This window comes from Eupeodes corollae, chromosome 1, assembly GCF_945859685.1.
Source record: "Eupeodes corollae chromosome 1, idEupCoro1.1, whole genome shotgun sequence".
In the NCBI taxonomy this organism is placed as follows: domain Eukaryota; kingdom Metazoa; phylum Arthropoda; class Insecta; order Diptera; family Syrphidae; genus Eupeodes; species Eupeodes corollae.
Window position 1 is genome coordinate 254909386 of NC_079147.1, and position 21825 is coordinate 254931210.

At 31.9% G+C, this 21825-nt stretch overlaps 1 protein-coding gene across 3 annotated transcripts in view; it reads right to left on the reverse strand.

The window, feature by feature from the left end:
* The window catches only part of LOC129941431 (uncharacterized), a 182687-nt gene that overhangs the window by 42757 nt on the left and 118105 nt on the right, over nucleotides 1-21825 (reverse strand). The window contains exon 1 of one of the 3 annotated variants that reach the window (XM_056050054.1): nucleotides 20668-20807. The exons of the other annotated variants lie outside the window; for them this stretch is intronic. The gene's annotated coding sequence lies outside the window, so the exon portion shown is untranslated. Of the gene's footprint in view, nucleotides 1-20667; nucleotides 20808-21825 lie in introns of those variants that run through there. 3 annotated transcript variants of the gene reach the window in all.

Here is a 21825-nt window from a genome sequence, read left to right on the forward strand (position 1 = left end):
CATCTTTCACATATTAAACTCATTTTAAGTAAACTCAGTAAAGCAAATTTAAAAATAAATCTAGAAAAAACAGAATTTCTTAAAACAGAAATAGAATACTTAGGTTTTATAATTTCGGGAAAAGGTATCAGAGCAGACCCAAAAAAAATACAAGCAATTCAAAATACCCAAGAACCAACAAACCTTAAAGAATTAAAATCATTTTTAGGATTAGCATCCTACTACAGACGTTTCATTAAAGATTTTGCAAAAGTAGCAAAACCATTAACCCTTCTCACATCAGGTGAACATGCAAAAACTAGTAAGAATCAATCAAAAAAGGTACCGATTAAATTTAATGAATATCAAAGGAAAGCCTTTAATGACCTAAAAAACTACTTGATATCAACCGATATATTAATATTCCCCGACTTTGACAAACCATTTATATTAACAATAGATGCATCAAACTACGCATTAGGCGCAGTACTATCTCAAGGTGAAATAGGTAAAGATAAACCGATAACTTTCATCTCCAGAAGCTTAAACAAAACAGAACAAGGTTACGCTACAAATGAAAAGGAAATGCTTGCAATAATATGGGCATTAGACCACCTAAGAAATTATCTCTATGGAGCAAAAAAAATTAAAATAATAACCGATCACCAACCTCTAACATTTTCTCTAAGCAACAAAAATTATAATTCTAAATTAAAAAGATGGAAAGCGAGACTCGAAGAATATAACTACGAGCTAATTTATAAACCAGGAAAAACAAACCACGTTGCTGATGCACTATCAAGAATGAATATTAGTGAATGTAACCCAGCATCAACTTTAATGACACAACACATTGCCGAAGAAGATAATACAGATCTAATTATATGCACAGGAGCCCCACTCAATGTCTTTAAAAATCAGGTAATAATCATAGAAGGTGAAGAAGAAGACAGAATATACGAACTACCACAACCTGGATATCATAGGAAAACTATAATAAAGAACTTTTTTAATGCTGAAATTATAAGAAATATATTTAAGAATGAGATGAGACCAGATATAATTAATGGATTAAAAGCTCCAGAAAAGTTAATGCAACTTATACAAGAAGTTTATAAAGAAAACTTTAATAAAAGTTTAAAAATAAGATTTACACAAAAAGTAGTAACAGATTTAATCGATGAAGAACAAATTTTAGAAATAATCCACCAAGAGCATAGAAAAGCTCATAGATGTATGAAAGAAAATAAAGAAAAAATAATCCAAGAGTATTACTTCCCAAACATGAATACGAAAATAAAAGAAGTTTTAAAAAATTGCAAAATATGCAAAGAAAATAAATATGACCGTCATCCAACACAAAAAGAACTTCAGGGAACCCCCGTTCCAAACTACCCAACTGAAATAGTTCACATTGACATTATGGAACTAGATGGCCAACTATTTCTCACATCAATAGATAAATTTTCTAAATTTACAAAAATATTTCCCATAGAAAACAAATCTGCAGTTTATCTTAAAGACAAAGTATTTGAACTCATATATTATTATACGACTCCTAAACTCTTAGTGATGGATAGAGACAACAACAAACAATATGTAATCAATAGGGACATACTAGATAACACAAACAAGATGATAGAAAATTATAAATTTATTTTAAAGAAATTTAACGAAATCCCTAATGAATATTTTATGCAGGCAATTTTTAATAAATTATTAATGTTAAAAGAAGAATTAGAAGACATTTCAAATGCAATAAATTGGGCAAAACAGGGAATAGTAAATTCTAAACTTCTCTGTAAAAAAGACCTAACACAAATTTTAAATGTCATAGAAAATTTACCTTACGGTAACGATGCACAAGCATTGAATTATGCAACCCCTTCCGTTGCAATTAAAGGCGAAGTGATTCTTTATATTATTTCATTGCCTATAACTACTAACGAAATTTATAACCATTTAAAAATAAGACCTGTTACAAAAAATAACAAACAAATTTTGATTCCTTATCTAGATATATTAGCAAATAAAAAAGAAATGTATGGTATAAAAGAAAATTGTTTAAAAGTTCATGAAATTTTAATATGTAAACAAAACCAAATTATTTAAAAACTCCTGTATTTCCAATCTACTAAACAGTATGAATGCAAATTGTACTTATATATTTAACACAAAAACAAGCATTGAACAAGAAACAGAAAATTTAATTTTTATAGATAATTACAAAGGAAAGTTATATGATTGTGAAAACAAAACAAGAACATTAAATGGAACCTATGTTGTACAAATTTCTAACTGTTCAATAAATCTTGGAAACTTAAATTTTATAACAAAAGAAATAACCAATTATGTACCATTGCCATCAATATTCCAAGGACAATTAACAGAATCAAATATAAAACTAAATATCGATCAAATACATCTTGAAAACATTAAACAAATAGAAGAAATAAAAACAATTGGCAACCAAACTTTCATTAATAACATAGTTTTGTACATTTTGATAATAATTATTGTAATCATTATTCTCAAAAATTTGATGAAAGGATGTTTATAACATTAAATTAGTTTATTTTTCGGGACGAAAAATTTAAAAGAAGGGAGGAGTTAAATGTATATCAAATATCAAACCCAAGTCCGATATGAAGTATAAACATCCGACTGTGATCAATGCTATCTGATGGATACATTCTCACGATTGAGTGTTTACATTTCAAAGTGATGACTTAGTATTTTTACTCTAGATTTTAAGTCACAGAGAATATTTTTCAGTTTGTATAAGTTAGTTCTTAAGATCCGATACTCCGGCTAACATCTAGTTAGCTGTTAAAATTAAAAAAACTTTTTTTAAAAATTAAATCATAAAACATTTAATTTAACTAGATATATCTTAAAGAAAAAAACTAAACTAAAGATTTCAATTGAAAAATTCAAAAAGGTTTGAAAGTAAATTTAGTTTGTTATCCAAACAATTCTATTATATCAAGTTTTTGAAAAATTGAAAAATATAATAATAATATTGAAAACGGGTTCTTTTTAAAACTTAAGCAAATAGTTAAAATTGCAGTTTGGATTCGAAGTCAGCACTAAAAATCAACATCAAAGGGTATTTTTCAAAACTATAAAGGTATTAAATTGAGAATTTGCTCAAAACTTCATATAGAGTTAAGTAAAGACTCAAAACTGATGAAAATTTAAAGTTACTAAGTAAGATACTAAAATGATTAAAATTGTACATAGAAAATAAAGATTTTTACTTTCCAAAATAATCATACAATTTATTTTTAAGAATTATTTTAAGTTAAATTAGCCTTTAGAAACCCGTTTTTGGTTGTTTTTAGCACTTTCATTTTCAAATTGTCATATGCTAAAAACCTGATGTGATAAAAAAAAATTAAAGGCTTGATTCGAATTGAGGACATCTTGTTCTCTTAGTAAAATATTGCTTTGTTTGTTAATTTTAAACCTATGTGTTATAAAAATGTCTTAAAACGTGAGAAAATAGGATCTATCGAAGAGTTGCTAATGTAAGATAAACGTGTTTTAATGGGAATTCAATAGTCTTGACTTCAAAACCATATTTTTGGTTTTGAAGTCAAGATTTTTGGTTGGAAATGCAGTTTAAGTAAAATTTAAATTGCGAAAAATATTCACTTATAGTTTTAATTAAATTCAAAAACGATTAGTTTTTCAGTTCAAAAAAAATAATCAAAGTAAATATTAAGAATAAGTTCAAAATAGAAGGTATTTATAGCGTTGAAACTATAAAACACAAAAAGGTTAGGATACAAACGAAACAAATAAAGCTTTCAGCAAAGTCTTGTCTCGGATGGCTCTTAGCGTTCTTCCATCTCTTGGCCGGGTTTACTGAAAATGTATGGTGCTGTGAAATAAATCCAAGTAAAATAAGGCCAAAATTTTAAGAATTGGTCATATTTAACTTTTGGTAAGTGTAATAGAGCCAATTTCCAGCAGTTGGTCTTATAACATTTAAACAAAGAAAAATAAAGCCAGACTGGTTTTATTTCATTTTAAAGAGGAATGTTTGCCATAAATGGAAATAAACTTTACATACCCAATTGCCGAAAGTTGGCCTTTTATCACTTTTGTAAAGTGTAATAAGATCAATTTTTGAAATTTTGTCTTATTTCACTTGACCTTATTTCACAGCACCAAAATGTATACTTTATGTCAGCAATATTCTCTTCCAAGGCGTCAATCCCTTTAAGCTTATTTGCATAGGCAATTGACTTTACATAACCAAACTAAAAACAGTCCAGCAGTCTTAAATGACGCTAGTTAATTATTATAAAAAGTCAAACTGAATTAAACATAAATCAAGTGACAACTGTCAAAAACACAAACTCCAAAATGTGCTTTTAGATTGAAAACCACACATTTAAAAAACATTCATATTTTATATTTGTTCTCGTACTATTTATCACTTTAAAATGCCATATTTGTATTTCTAAGAACTACAACCTATTCTGCATTATTTTACGAAACCAACAAATTGGTGCCTTTAAATTCCGTTCGGTTTTTCAATTTTTGACTAATTACACATTACTGAAAATAAAATCTTTTAAGTTTTAAAAGAAAGTAAGAACCTGCGACGCAGTTGTGTACTTCAATTGTCTGGAAGTAATTATTTATTTTCTTAAATTCCTTAAAAGAAATACGAAATGTATAACTCAAAGAAAAAGTAAAATTGAATTACATCTTCATTATGTTGCTATTTCTGTTCCTAATCCAAGTTATTATCCATAAAAATTCTATTTGTAATAAGAATAACATAACTCCTTTCAAACACGCACAATAATTTATAAAAGTCTTATTTAAGTCTTCTAAGTTGTGATAAGTTATAGGCAGTTCAAAAAACTATTCGCTAATAGTATTAAATCTTATGTTTTTCAATATTAATCTGATTAAAAATCAACACATAAATATCTAATCGTTTATGGACTAATAAGTTAGGTTATTTTTTAACTTATAAATCGATTGAATGAAACTTTTAACTTTAGTTCAGTTAAGAAGATTTACACGTAGCAAACTTTTGGGATGGAAGTTGCTTTTACTTTTTATAATTGCTTTCATTTTATGCTTAAAGTAGTGAAATAAATTTATAAAAGGTTAATTCTCAACTTATGGTACCTAATTTAAGTGACCATATTTTTTCTAGAAAATAAAACTAACAAATCTTCAAAAAGTATTTCCTATCACGAAAAACATTACCTCTTTGTAAGATTAAAATCCTTAAATACTTTCTGTGACCTTTCCTCCAAAAGAGAAAAGTTTATTTAATATAAAAATGGAAGTTGTAAGCAAATATTTTGCTTAAAAAAATCTTTTGTCATTGTGTTATCTAAATAAAAAGTGCAGGGATCAAGCTAAAGCAAAAGATTTAAATTCTATAGTATAATGTTAACCTTTTCACCTATAAAGAGGATTTGTATGCAATAGGAGCTTGAAGTCTTGGGCTAGAAATAAAAGAGATTTTGTTTGCTTCTCGGCAATATTTAATTCTTACACTTATTGTATTTTTGTAGTTTTTTGTAGTTATTGTATTTTGAAGTTGGGATTTGTCAATTGGGTTTTGGAATTCAATACATTTAGAGAAAAATGAATATGCCTACGTTAAGTAATTTGATATACGTTGTTTAGTTAACTTTCCATGGATACAAATACAAAGTCAATTAAATTAAAAGTACGTATACACCTTAGTAAACCACTGATAATACAGGCTCATTTCAATTAATGAATAGTGAAGTTATACCATGTGTACATGATGGCAGTGGAAATAAAACCATCCGTAAATTTGAACAGAATGCAGGCTAGAACATCGAAAAATAAAAAGGGCTAGTAATATTTGTTAATACAAAAATCAAATCCAAGGTATATTATAAATGCCAACATTTTGTATATATTTTTTTTTAATCATAAATTATCAGTGCATAGGATTAAAGGACCTTTCTATTCTCATCACAGGTCGTACTTCATCCATTGTAAAACTTGTGGTTGTAATTTATTGTTTTTAAGTTACTAAGCCGGTTACTATTTGCTAAGATTCATAGATTTGGGATACTAATGTCGAAAATTCATTTGCCATTTCATTTCATTTGACAGAGTGTGGTAAGGAATTCCACATTCGCGTAGTACGGCTAAAAAAGGGTAGAAATACAACTGGCTATTTCTCTAGAGCATACACGGTAAAAGGGGATGAGACAGGAAACTATTCGACGGTTTTCGAGCGACGTAAATGATCCTTGATGGTATTATCACCAATCAATCTAAATAATCTACGTTCAATACTATTCAAGAGGCTTAAGTAAGTTGCAGGAGAATCAGCTCAAATATGGCAGTAATACTCAAGCTTTGGACGTATAAAAGTCTTGTAAATAACAGCCAGATAAAAGGGGCAGAAAAACTTCTTGCATCGCCTTAGGAACCCCAAACATCTTGCGGCACTTTGGCAACATCGCGTATGTGATCATTCCACAAAAAGGTGGTTGGTGGTACAGATACCGAGAATATAGAGATTTTCAGTCTGCTCGATGCAAGTGCCATCCAGAGATAATGGCAATTGGGTTTTCTAAGCACTAAATTAAACGCGGTTTTTTGAACCCATTGTACGATGCTGAATGCTGTATAGGTCGGAATTTAATGAACTTATCATATTTTGTCGTTGCAGTTCCACATCCAAAGGGGAGGGATGCGATTCTGAAATCGAATATGAAAATTTTAGAGTACTATCGTCAGTAAAACAATGTATTGGATTAGAAGTTGCATACAGTAGATCATTAATAAAAGTGAGAAAGAGTGTTGGAGATAAAAACAAGCCCTGGGGCACACCAGCATTTATTTTGTGGTTTTTAGACTTGAATAGATCCAATACAACTTCTATTGAACGACTCGAAAGGTAATTTCTAATCCAATGAAGGAGGGATTCATGAAAACCTATAAGAGAGTCTGATGCCAAACCCTATCAAATGCTTTTGAACGATGTGAAGATTTGCTCCACATTTAGAAGCTTTCGATCTTCAACATATTTCCTGAGCTGATAATTAGACAGCGTTTCCATGACCTTGAAAGAAGGGACGTTAGTGCAATCGGTCGGTAATTAGAGGGGGAGGAGTATTCGCCTTTTTCGGGGATGAGCTGGAAAATGCTGTTTTCCATTTACTTTCTCGCCCCTTAGACACACAATACGCATATACATTTTTTGCCTAGCTGACACGGAAGCAAGCAACATAAAATTGTCCGTGGGTAAAACAGGGATCTGTGATGTCAAGGCCTTCAGTGTATGTCCTTGTGCTTTATTGATAGACATAGCAAAACAAAGCTCTATAGGAAATTGTACTCGTTTAAATTTGAACGGGTATTCTTTAGTAATCATCGGTAACCTGAGAATGAGCCGGAAAGAATTTTAACTTCAATCACGTTCCTCTGCATAGTTACTATCCGTAATCTATTACCATTAGATAAACTGACTGAATAATATGTGATTTCCCGCAACGGAATAAAATATTATTTGAATTTTCTTTGACTTAAAGCCTGTAAGAGTAAAAATCCATTGCTAAAACAATTTTTTTTTTTGTGGAGCTCTTGTTACTGAATGAACGTTAATAAATAACCGTCTTCACCATGACTAAATATCAAAGGGTACTGCAGTGCATCGTAAGACCATTGTATTTCACTTACACGTCTTAGAGTGTTATCTCGTGCTCGCAAAACGGTATCCCTTTTTGTAAATTCTTGTCCAACAATTAATACGCCTACACCTTTAACCTGAGATGCATTATAACGATCTCTGTGTTTTGTCGGTGGCGCACGGCCAGCTCTGATAATGACTTGATTTTAATTTTCTATATTTGATGGCATTGCTTCAAAAGCACTCTTGAAGCTGCGTATGTAAGGATTGTGACAATGTAACAAATATTGCAAGTCGTATAATAATTCTATGTAAGTATTTGGGGCTATCGACATTCGCCGTTGTACTTCGCTCACCGAATCACCAATGAAATATAAAGGGTGATTTTTTTGAGGTTAGGATTTTCATGCATTAGTATTTGACAGATCACGCGGGATTTCAGACATGGTGTCAAAGAGAAAGATGCTCAGTATGCTTTGACATTTCATTATGAATAGACTTACTAACGAGCAACGCTTGCAAATCATTGAATTTTATTACCAAAATCAGTGTTCGGTTCGAAATGTGTTTCGCGCTTTACGTCCAATTTATGGTCTACATAATCGACCAAGTGAGCAAACAATTAATGCGATTGTGACCAAGTTTCGCACTCAGTTTACTTTATTGGACATTAAACCAACCACACGAATGCGTACAGTGCGTACAGTGTGTACGCTGGTGGAATCATTGGACCGTATTTTTTCAAAGATGCTGTTGGACGCAACGTTACGGGGAATGGCGATCGCTATCGTTCAATGCTAACAAACTTTTTGTTGCCAAAAATGGAAGAACTGAACTTGGTTGACATGTGGTTTCAACAAGATGGCGCTACATGCCACACAGCTCGTGATTCTATGGCCATTTTGAGGGAAAACTTCGGAGAACAATTCATCTCAAGGAATGGACCGGTAAGTTGGCCCCCAAGATCATGCGATTTGACGCCTTTAGACTATTTTTTGTGGGCCTACGTCAAGTCTAAAGTCTACACAAATAAGCCAGCAACTATTCTAGCTTTGGAAGACAACATTTCCGAAGAAATTCGGGCTATTCCGGCCGAAATGCTCCAAAAAGTTACCCAAAATTGGACTTTCCGAATGGACCACCTAAGACGCAGCCGCGGTCAACATTTAAATGAAATTATCTTCAAAAAATAAATGTCATGGACCAATCTAACGTTTCAAATAAAGAATCGATGAGATTTTGCAAATTTTATGCGTTTTTTTTTTTAAAAGTTCTCAAGCTCTTAAAAAATCACCGTTTATTTGCAAAAATTTCGGTTCGTCAGGGTTGTTTGGTAAAATAGATCCAGCTAAATGATAGACTTGACACTGAACTTAATTCTAACTAACGGTTTTAATTATCAAAGAAACTAACAACAAAAAATGTTATCACCTCAAATATCTTACGAACAAAAGATGATTTTATCTCCAAAATATTTTCCTGTAATAAAAAACAACGTTTTTTTTAACAGTTAATAAAAACCTTACATCAAAATTAATAACTTGGTAAAATTTGATTTTCTACTCAAACATCTTTTTAAAATTAGGAGATATTGGATTTAAACTAATTTTATCCCTAAACAAATTATTGTTTTCAACATCCAGTAAAATTTTGAGAAAGATCGAATTGACGATTTTTTTTTACAAGAAAATAAGAACCCTTAAAAAAGCATAACTAAAATGTCTATTCCAAAATTCAAAATATCGGCTTCAAACTTATTTCATCTCAGAAAATATTATTTTCATCATTCAGTAAATTTTTTATAAAAATCCAACAGTCTTTTTTTATAAAAAATAAATTCTACAAAACCTAGTACGCAAATTTAGTAAAAATTAATGTTCGGTTATCGGTATCTCGTGAAAAGAAGAAAATGTTGACTTCAAAGTTTCATTCATCCTATTTGTATTTGTTTGTATAATTAATACAAAAATTTAAGAAATGAATCTACAATTACTGGTTTCCGACTTAAAATCTTATTAATAAAAATAGGTTTTGAAACCAAACTATTTCAACATTTGCAAAATATTTTTGGTAATTTGTAATTTTTTAAGAATAATTCAACTGACAACTTTTTTAACAAAACACGAAAACCTACAAACTTTCAAGCCATACAAATCGACAGACGGGATGGGATGCTTCACCGAACTCTGTTTTTTCCTCGAATTTTCAATACAAAACCTCAAGACCATTGTGTGCATTTAAACCCTAACCTATTTTTATAACATTCAATTTGTGTTTAAACATATTTAGGTGTGTGCAAGTTATAAACAAATATATGTATATGAACATATAACTCTAATATTTAATTAGCTTAATAGGCAGCCCTTCTAGTTCTTCAATTTCATAAAAATTCAATAAAGTAAACAAATGAATAATCATTTTTAAATAAAAAAAAATATATTAAAAATTAAAGTTCATAATTTCTTAAATGTAAAATTAAGCTCAAGCCAACTGCAGTTAAATGTATTAAACGAATTTTCTCTAAGTGTAAAAAAGAGGGTGTAAACAAATTTCATCTACTCTATATGAGAAAGATTTCTGAAAGCACAGAGTGCTGAACTTTCCCATTTAATTTATTCATACATATATTAAAATGTGATGAAAACTTAAGTTCAATTAAGTAACTGTGTATAGTTCATTGCTAATTAGATACGTCTTTGAAGTAGGTGAAAAGTGTTTGAACGAAAACTTGACATTTTTGTTTGCCTTTATCTCAAAGATTTGTTCTTTGTTTTTTATTCACACCATATTGGAAATCTATTTATATCCTTTTGAAGGAGATCTCCGATGGAGTGGAGGTGAAAACAAATCAACACAATAACGACTTAGATTGAAATTGAAGAGTCTTCAATAGCGAGATTAACGTCATCAATAAATAATTATTTCATCTCTTGGAGAGATTCAGAAAAATTAATCAATATCCGGGCTGTGAGTTCAACTAACTAACAACTTACGATTGTTTTAAGAGTACCAACGTGGTGTTGGGGTAGTATTTTCGTCCAAAGCAAATAACTCTTTTTATATTTCCGCATAATTCCAAAGCAGTGTCAATAAAATCCAAAAGGATAATGTGTGAAGTGCTGCTCTAAAGTGTGTAAATTAAGGCTCTTTAAAATAACTAAGGGCTCCTAGGTTCCCCCTAATAATCAACCTTACGATACAAAATTGCATTCTGTATAAATTTAAGTTTTAATGGCAAGACCATAAAATTAAATTCACCTGCACGTGCAGCAAAAAGATTGTTAGTAAATTATTTTAATTCTAGACCCCTCCATTTCCACCATCATAACCAACCTCTTCAAGTCAATTATGAAAATACAATCAACGAACGATTTCTTCCGAGGTGGAAAATGTGTTTTTACCCATCACTGCAAAACTTTCACAGAAAAAATTCACATGGAAATCAAACAACAAGGATGAGTTAGTTTTTCTGTGGCATTATCAAAGTAAATATAAGGGTATCCTATATAACGGTTGTAGAATTCTTTTTTAACAACGAGCCAGAGCCCGCCATTTTCATATACCTACATGTGCCACATCATTATTTGCAATGGAAATGTTCCTTATTTGGTCGTTAAGCTATTTTATACATCTAGATGTGGTTTTCTATACGTATTCACTATCACATCAGTTACCATGTGTAAATATTCATAGAATATTCACAGATGTCCTTGAAAAGGACGACAAGAAAATTCAATTTGAATGTCTGCTGATTGCGCATAAAATTAATTTTAACGAAAAATTTACAGAAAAGCACACAAATTGGAGGTAATTGACGATGACGACGGTGACGGAGTTGACGGAGGCGACGGAAATGACAGATGAGGAGGGCATGAACAACGTTAAAGGTAGCAATGTCGAAGACGACGAGACGCGACGATCGAATATACATAGATGCGGTTTGTACGAGGCTTGCGTGCTCCAAGGAAGTTAATAAAAAAAATTGTACGTTTTCTAGAGGAGTAAAACAAACATTGCTTTCTAAGATAGTTTTGCACTTTGTTATAGGTTAAAGCTTGAGGGAAGGAGATTTCCGAGGAAGCATATTCTTACAAACTCTAAGGAATATTTACATTATATAGAGCGAAGAATAATGAACCGGAAGGAAGCACTAAACTGTGAAACTAAGTAACTAACAAATGCGTGTGAAAGGTATTAATCGATTCGAATATAATCGACAAATGAGTACCTAGAGGTTGTTGAAGTTGTTGTGCACGCATTGTGCATTTAAATTAGTTTATATCTTTTTTGATATTTGTTTTATGCTATTGGAACTAAATAAATACATTTTATTTATGTATTTAAGGTTATTTAATTTAATGTTTGAAATTTAAAAGAGAATAATGCTCATGATGTTCCTTTAAGTGTTGTTCGATTAGCTAATGGTTTTATACTTGAAAAGTTTAAATAACATCGATTTAGTTATTGACCTCGTAAATAAAATTGGATTTTCAGATATGAAACGTCTTTTTTTTCATAATAAGCGCACACTCAGGGGAATGAAACTACCCTTATTATGTAGACAAATTGTGAGCACTAAGAAAGGGAAAGAGGGGTTGAAGGGAGATGTCGGTGCACATTGGTTTTGAATTCCTGAATATTTCAATGGCTGGGAAAGACAGAGTGTGACAAGGCATTCCACATTCGCATAGTACGGCTAAAGAAAGAATCTCTGTACTCGACAGTACGACCAAATTTGGGCTAAAGGGTATACCTAGAAGCGCGACTATTAGGGTTCAAGGGGAGGAATGCAACTGGCTATTTCTCTAGAGGATAGATAGTTTAAATAACGATAAAAAAGGATCAGACAAGAAACCTTACGACGATGTTCAAGCGAAGTAAATGAGCTTATGATGATATTATCATCTATCAATTTAAATACTCTACGTTCAATACAGTCCAAGAGGCTTAAGTAAATTGCAGGTAATGGAGCACCAGTCCAGATATGGGAGTTACACTCAAGCTTTGGACGTATATAACATCCAGATCAGAGTTGAAGAAAATCTTCTTGCATAGCCTTAGAAAGCCGAGACATCTTGCGGCATTTTTGGCGACATCTCGTATGTGATCGTTAAACAAAAAGTGGTTGTTTACATACCGAGAATATCGAGATGTTCAGTCTCCTCGATGCAAGTGCCATCTAATAATGGCAAAAGGGGTATATCTCGCTTTAACGATACAAGACAGCATTTCGCTTTCGAAGCATTAAAGCGGTTTTTTATTCCCCATGCTGTTTAAGTCGGAACTTAATGAGCTTATCATATTTTGTCCACATCCGAAGAAGAGGGATGTGAATCTGAAAACGAATATGAAAAGCTAAGAGAACAAACAATGTATTGGATAAGAAGTTGCAGACTGGAGATCATTAATGAAAATTAGAAAGAGTGTTGGAGATAGAACAGAGCCCTGGGGCCCACCAGTATTTAGTGTATGGACTTCAGGGTTAAATTCATCCAACGATCCGAGAGGTAATTACTAATCCAATTAAGCAGGGATTCATGAAAACCGAAAACGACCATTTTCGATAAGAAAGCCTGATGCCAAACCCTATCAAATGCTTTTGAAATATCAAGTGCAATAATCTTACTTTCTCCAAAACGATGGAAAGATTTGCTCCACTGTTCGGTGAGATGAACCATGAGATCACGAGTGGACCTATTGCTACGAAAGCCGAATTGTCGATCATTAAGAAGCTTTCGATCTTTGAGATATTTATTGAGCTGATAATTAATCAGCTTTTCGATGATCTTGGAAAGAAGGTACGTAAGTGCAATCGGTCGTCTTTTTTGGGAATAGGCTGGACAAATTCAGTTGTCCATCCATTAGAAACGAGACCTGAGGAGAAGGACAGATGTAAAAGCTTACGCAGTGGTTTTTCCAGCGTTGAAGAACACCATTTCAGAACAATAGCGGGGATACCATCCGGCCCAGCGGATTTATGAATGTTGAGATTTTTAAGAACTCTTGCCACAGTACGAGTGCGAAAAAAAATTGGTCCCATAGAATCATTAACTCGCTCAAGTACAAGCGGAGTCATAACACCGAACTGCGAGAGATTAGCTTTCTCTAAAGATAATACAAAAACTTCACCTGATAATTAATTATTTGAGTGAATTAAAGATAGACAAGAATAGCTTAAGTATTTTATCCTGTTTTGATTTTGTATGTGAATTTTAATTTTAAACTTCCCATATGAAGTTATTGTAAAAAAAATTGTCACCTAGGAAATTTTACGATCAAAATATGATTTCATCTCCAAAACAATTTCTCTCAACGGAACATAATGTTTTTGACATCTGATAAAATTTTGAGAAAAATCCAATCATAAATAAAAAATAAAAACCTAAAAAAAACATTACTCAAAGTTGGTAAAAACTGAATTTCGACTTAAATATCTTTTCAAAAACTTTAGATATTGGTTTTAACCTACTTTTATCTTTCAAGAAATATTGTTGTCAATATTCAGTAAGATTTTGAAACAAATCGAATTCACAGTTTTCTTACAAAAAATCAAAAACCTAAAAAAAGAATTAACAAAAGTTGGTAAAAATTGATTTTTGACTCAAATATCTTTTCAAACATTTTAAATTATGGCTTTAAACTAATTTTATATTATAAGAAATATTGTATTCAATACTCAGTAAAATTTTGAGGAAAATCTAATTAATAGTATTTTTTGCAAAAAATAAAAACCTAACAAAAAAACAAACACTAAAACTTGGTAATAATGTACTTTTTACTCAAATAGCTTTACACAAATTAAATATATTATCTTCAAACTCTTTTTATTTCACAGAAAATATTGTTTTCGATATTAAGTAGTTTTTTCATAAAAAAAATAAAATCTACAAAAAATGGTACGCAAAAATTAAAGAAATACTACTGTAATTGGTTAAACATTTTTTCGACTAAAAATCTATTTAACCAAACTGGATTTTAAAACAAAACAATATCTTTGTATGAAAAATATTGTTGGTAATTTAAAAATTTGTAAGAATAATTGAACTAACAACTTTTTTAACCCAACACGAAAACCTGCAAACTTTTTAGCAAGACAAATCGACAGACGGGATGGGAAGTTATCAGTGTGGGTCGCATCCCAGCCTCTTTTTTAATTTATTTTGCTGTTCTGAATTTTTGAGATGTAAGATTAAAAAAAAAAAACTTAAGTAGAATTTCAAATTAACTTAAGCAAGAATTATACCTCTGAGAACCGAACCCATAAACGAATTTTTTGACAAATGGCAGTAAACAGACAAATTAGCCATTGGCAAGGTACTGTTTGTAAGTTGTCCCTAACTCTCCGATCGAGTTTTAACAAATTTGTACCCAAATTGAATTTTAGGGCAGTGGGTAATTTTGAGGTATAAACAAAAGTTCTCGTGCAGGTAACATGAATTGTGCCTATCTGAGTCAATATGACCTATGCAACATGACTTATAAACATATCTCTAAAATTTAGATTGCAGAATATTGGATCCGTGTCGGAGTGATACTCAAAAGGGTTAAAAACTCGCAAAATTTGTTATTTGTGTAATAAAATATTGTTGTTTTTTTTTCGTCTTTGAATACCAAAGAGATTGGATGAGTTCTGCAAAGTCCAAATTCCAAAACCAGAAAATCAAATACCATATATCCATTTTAATTTACAAACATCAGTCTGGTAAAAATGTAAACGAATATTTTAAGTTAGAGAAACATTTCTGAAAACTATTTGGGAATTATTTAATGAAAAAAAAAGAACATTTTTTAATGTTAAAATGATGAAACAAGAAATTTTGAAAGCAATCATTTAAAAAAAATCCAAGATGCAATACCCACCAGTTTAATAAGAGGAACTATACTTTCGCTGTATGAAAATACGGCTTACTAAATGAATAATCGAAAAACTATTTGCTATTTGCTATATTTAGTATTCAGTATAATGAGGACCTCAACATCCAAATAAAATCAAAATGAGTTTTATTTTCAAACTTCGTTCAGGAAATTAAAAAACAAATAACAATACTTACAAAAAGAGTGCTAGAATGGCAAAGCCATAAACCTTACTTTTTAACTTATAAAAGTGATTTTTTTAGCTTTTATTTTTTTGGCAACACTGGTTTAAACAGCTAACGCACCTTTCTTGTTTTGTTTCACTGTCAAACATCTTCAGTTTGGTCTAAAATTCAACCATGCATCGTCTTACAAACCAACAACACTTACAAATTATTGAACTTTTATATCAAAATGCGTGCTCTGTTAAGAAAATTCATCGGGCGATTCTTCCATTTTATGGTCAGTCAGTGACGAAGCTCATTTTTGGCTCAATGGGTACGTAAATTAGCAGAATTGTCTATTTTGGAGTGAATGTCAGCCAGAAGCATTGCAAAAGCTACCAATGCAGTTTGGTGCAGTTCATGGGCTGGTGGCCTTACTTCTTCAAAGATATACCGTGAGATGATATCCAACTTTTTTTTGTCCAAAATGCAAGAGCTTAACTTGCATGACATGTGGTTTCAAGAAGACGTTGACACATGCCACACAGCACGCGCAACAATGAACTTATTGAGAGGCGAGTTGGGTAAACATTTTACTTCACGTTCGGGTGCGGTCGATAGATCTTGATTATTGTTTGGGCTATGTTAAAGCTCATGTCTATATAGACAAGCCCGCTTCAATTGACGCATTGGAAGACATTATTGAAGCATTTATTCGTGAGATATTGGCCAAAATGTTGGAAAGAATATGCCCAAATTGGAATAAGCGGATGGACCATTTGAGACGCAGTCAAGATCAACATTTGCATGAAATAATCTTCAAACATTACATTTAATGAACAGTACAATCGACGACTCAAATAAAGTTTTCATGCATTTTTCTTAATTTTATGTGTTCTTTTTTTGAAAAACTTTCTATAGCTTTTAAAAAATCACCCTTTAAGTCAATATGGTGTGTGTTTTTTTATAAAATGCCCGTCTTATTATTATTTTAGGGCAGGAATGGAAGTAGATATTTGTTTAAAGCATAATTCGTTAAATTAATGGAAAGAAAGGGTGAGATAAGAAATTTTACATCGAGTTGGTGTTCAAGCATTGTAAATGGTTCAAAGATGATATCATCACCAATCAATTTTTTCAATACTGGCCAAAAGATTTAAATAAGTTGCAAGAGCACCAGAGATGATATATAGGTATTATAGGTAACAGCCAGAATAGAGATGGAGACAAACTTCTTGCATCGTCTTAATAAACCCAATCATCTTGCGGCATTTTTAGCGATATCGCGTATGTGATGCTTTCGCAAGAGGTTTTAAGTCTTTATGATGCAAGTGCCCCTCATGGATATTTGAAAAGCTGGTAAATTGTGCTTTAACAACAGAAGGCAGCATTGAGTTTTCAACGGATTAGATTCTACGTGATTTTTGTTTCTCCATTTTACAATTCAAGGTCAAAATTTAATGAGCTTAACAATCATTGCCGTTGAAGATCCTATCTGAAGATCAAGTGGATAAGAAGCTTCAGACCAGAGGCCATTAATAAAAATGAAAAAGATTGTCTGTGGCAGAACACAGCCCTGGTATACACCATAATTTTGTTTGGGTTTATATGACTTGAACCCATCTAATACATCTTGAATTGAACTGTTCGAGGGGTTTGTCTGAAGCAAAGTACAATAACCTTATTTTTTCCAAAACGATGGAAAGATTTGTTCTAAACATGGAAGGAGTCTAACCCGGTCAAATCAGAATATCAAGGAATATATTTCCAGTTTAATTTCCAAACATCAGTTAAAAATTATTTAAAATTATGGATGCATTTCTCAAAACAATTTCGAAATTATTTTATGAAAAAACGATACCTTTTTTTGTTAAAAATTCTAAAGCAAGAAGTGTTGAACATTACAGTCCTCCTTTGAGAATAGTGAATGAAACATACAGCTTAAAGGAATAATGTTTAAAAACTCCAGGATGTAATACTCACACGTTCAATAAAAGCAACTAAACTTTCACTGTTTGAATATTCGACATATATCAGTTGAATAAGGACCATAAATACCAAGAATGTTTTGATAAAAAATTCTTTAATCCTTCACAAATTATCAGAATGTTTTATGACTGACGTCGTGAATAAAAACATCAAACTGTTCATAAAGGAGAACTACAAGTTATCAGTTAACAAGTACTGGGATCGCAAGATCCAGGCAGTTAATTCTAGTGACCCTAAAATCAAAAAGATATTCAGGAAAAAGAACGATAATGACCTTCCGTGTCTGAAACTCTTAATAACTGAAGAGAACAGAGACGTACTTAGGACAGAGCTAATAGATTCAGAAGATACCATCTTTGACGATGACTTTTTTAGAATTGAAGATCCCAAGGAAAAAGTGGAGCGGTGGAAGTTGCCTTTCAGCAAGTGATCAACGTGAATGTTAGCATTCGCCCCAACCACGACCTGCTAAAAAACAGAGCCCTACTAAATCGCTTTTACCTTTGAAATGACATGACACAATGGCGATCTGAGAACCGCGGTTTCTAGCGGTTCAATGATGATTCCTTGGCAAATGCCATAATCGCCAAGCAAACGGGACAAAGTCCCTTGTTAGTGACGAACGTTGAGCTTCAACTCATCTTCAATTCAATAAAAAACAAAAGGTCAGCATGCCCAAAATATTTTTTAAATACTGTATTAATATACAGTTTTTTGTCCTTCCAAATTTTGAACGCACCATAGTGTTTGGGCATATCGTATTTATAATATTGATGTACAGTATTAAAACCTAGAGAATATTTCAACTACGACTCGCATAAATCATGTTAAGAACGAAGAATTACTCTTGCTAACCGCTCTTTATTTGGGTTTTTTCTCTCGAGCTATCAAAGTCGCGCTATATAAGTCTCTTATCATCCTCGTATTGCTATACGGTTCAGAAGCATGAAGCACGACAAAAACGGATTAAAGCCAACTTTGTTCATTTCCAGAAAAAAGTTATTCGCATGATCTACGGTCCCGTATGCATGCAAGGTGAGTAATGGAGGAGAAGATTGAACGACAAGCTGTACGAACTGTACGTACAACGACGTAGACTTAGCGAAAAGAATACAAGTTCAACGACTGAAATGGCTTTATAGTGTAGAACGAATGGCAACCATGGCTCCGGCCCCGAAAGCTTTTATTTTATATTAATTAATTAGATGGTACAACAGTCCGTTGAGAAATAGAGCCTAAATTGAGAAAACACTTTTCATGATTATTTGTTCAATCCTGGCTAGAGGCAGTATCCGTGGAAAAAATTTAAGATGGCACTGGCAGGGCTTTAAATCAAGACCTCTTGCATGAAGTCCAACGCACGGGAATTTTCTTCATTATGTGAACCGATTATATTTATTGATTAAATAACATAAAAATGGTATGTACCAAATTTAAGCAAATCGGCTTTAATAGACACTGGCAATTATCGGTACATACATAGATCAAAGAACGATAGGATTAGAAAATTAAATTAAAAGTTTAATTATTGTGTACCAAATTTTAATCATTTATTGAAAGAACCAATGTCTTGTCATGATAAAACATTGAAAGTTTTGGGCGCGTGATACAAAAAAAAAACTCTCCATAAAAACGCTTTTTTAATTAATTTTCTAAAGAGTTTTTTTTTTTCCAAATATCCAAAACATAAATAGATTAACATTAAACCACATTATTCCAAAATAATGTCAGATTAATTTCCAAAATCTGAAACACCCAACATGTACCGAACTTTAATAGCTTTATATTCGTTTATACATTTGAAGATACATAAACGTGCTTTGCTTATCCTTATTTGAAAATATAAATCACGATTCCCATTTTAAGGTGCATTAATTACACAAAAACTTAATTCAGTCACCCTTTTAAACATCATCATACATAAATACATCCCCATATACATACATATGTATAAATGTTTGTAAGGATATAAACGAAATTCTGTGGAAAATAGCAATAAACTCAGGAAAACAATGCTCTTAAATCTCGAATCCTTCGTTCGTTCGTACGTTCATTTCGTTCGTTAGAAAACTGGAACTCTTCTTTTAATCGTTTGTTCTACCGAATAAAAAAAAAGAACAATAAATCCCAATCTAATATGGTTGGGCATGAACCACACACAATGGATAAACTGAATGGAAATGGAATCTGAACCGTGGAACAATAAAAAGAAATAAAGGACACCGAATGAGTACATATGGCAACAACGACAGGACGAACGATATCTACCATACGGAGACAAAATCCAAAAATGAAATAAAATTGGGTCACTTGTGGTTATCCAACCACGCGGACATTATTAACGGATCCAAAAAGAGGACAACAACCACTATCGACCTTCATCCGAGAGATAGACCAACCCATCGACCCACCGACCGACTGACCGACCGCTCTATACGCCAAACGCCCATAAGAAACTCAATCCTCTTAAAAGGACTCTCGGAAACGGTGGAGTCTTCATGATTAATTTGTTTGCGTTTTCCGAAACGGACGTGGAAAATAATATTTGTGTGGATTGGATATGTTTGTCCCACAAAAACAGAAATGTCATTCACTCACATGCGACATACATATACCAACACCGTGCATTGCCCGCCAGTGCCCCAAATATCGCTAGACACCTTCTTCAAAAGATATTGGGTATTTTTTAAAATGATTGCATTTTGTCTCTGTTTTTCTCTATCGCTCTCCTCTCTGTTTCTTTTAAGACTATTTTAGAATTCAATGTGACAAAAAACACCAACTCATCATCGTTTTGGGGATTAAAAATACCACCAAGGTGACGGTGAATTGTGACAGTGGACTATGACGCTGACGGTTATAGTGACAGCGACACTCAGTGACGTCTGAATGTCTGTCAATATCGCGCACACACTTTATGGTCCCCTGAGGCAAAAAGAACATTTTAAAGAAGTCATTTCACTTAGAAAATCAATGTTAACAGTCAATTTTTAGTTTGACACTTTGACATTTTGACAGTTGTATTTATACCTTGACTTTTTGATTTAAAGTTTTTTTTATTTATTTTCTTTCTTTCTTCAAATAAGAAAGAAACTTAACGGTAGTTTTGGTAGTTTAGTTTTATCGATCACAAACGCACGCTAAATCAACGATCAGCTGAAAAAATCGCGAAAGACTAAAATTTCGTAGCTAATTTTCTCGAGATCGAATTTGCAGATTTTGTGTGTTTCAAAAAAAAAAACTCAAAAGAAGCTTTTTTTGTTGTGTAGCAAAAAAAAAATAATTTGTTTTATTTTTATATATTTTGTATTTATTTATATTTGTATTCATTTGATTCAAGAGATGAAAATAATTTTATTTCGAAATAAGTGCCTGCCGATCGTAAAAGTGTCTCGCAGTTCACTAGAGATGTTTTTTTTTATTATTTTTCGCGTGATTTTATTTGTGAGGCGGGAGTTCAACGGTGGATGTTAAGGATGTTGTTGATTGAATTATTATAAACATATAAAGGTTTAGTGAGGTGCAGGCTTTATTCAACTTTTGTGTATTACTTTGGTCTGTTCTCTGTTTCTAAAGGAGAGAGATAGGATTTTTTGAAATAAAAATAAAATGTGTATAGCTATATGATAAAAACAAATAAATCAAGAAAAGAAAGTTATTTGTTGACTATTTAAAAGCTTTGTATGGAAGAAAGCATAAAAAGTCTATTAATTCAATATATTTTAAAAGGAAAACACTACGCTTAAATATTAAGAACAATATTTCTATGACATGGAACAACTTAAAAGTCAGCATCTTCTTTTATTCTCAAGATATTTAGCTTAAAACGTATGTATTAATTTTTTTTGTTTATAATAAGAACACACTTAAGGGAATATAAATAGGAGATGTCGATGCACATTGTTTTTGAATTCCTGAATATTGGAATGACTAGAAAAACAGAGTGCGGTAAGGCATTCCACATTCACGTAGTACGGTTAAAGAACGAATCTCTGTATTTTTCAGTACGGCAGAAGTAGGACTCGACGCGACGGTATGCTGATGAGCATTCCTAGAAGCGCGAATATTACGGTTGAACTGTTTAAGGGGAGGAATGCAATTGGCTATTTCACTAGAGCATAAACCGTTAAAATAACGTTAAACAATTGTCAGACAAGAAACTTTACGACGATGTTCAAGCGAAGTAAA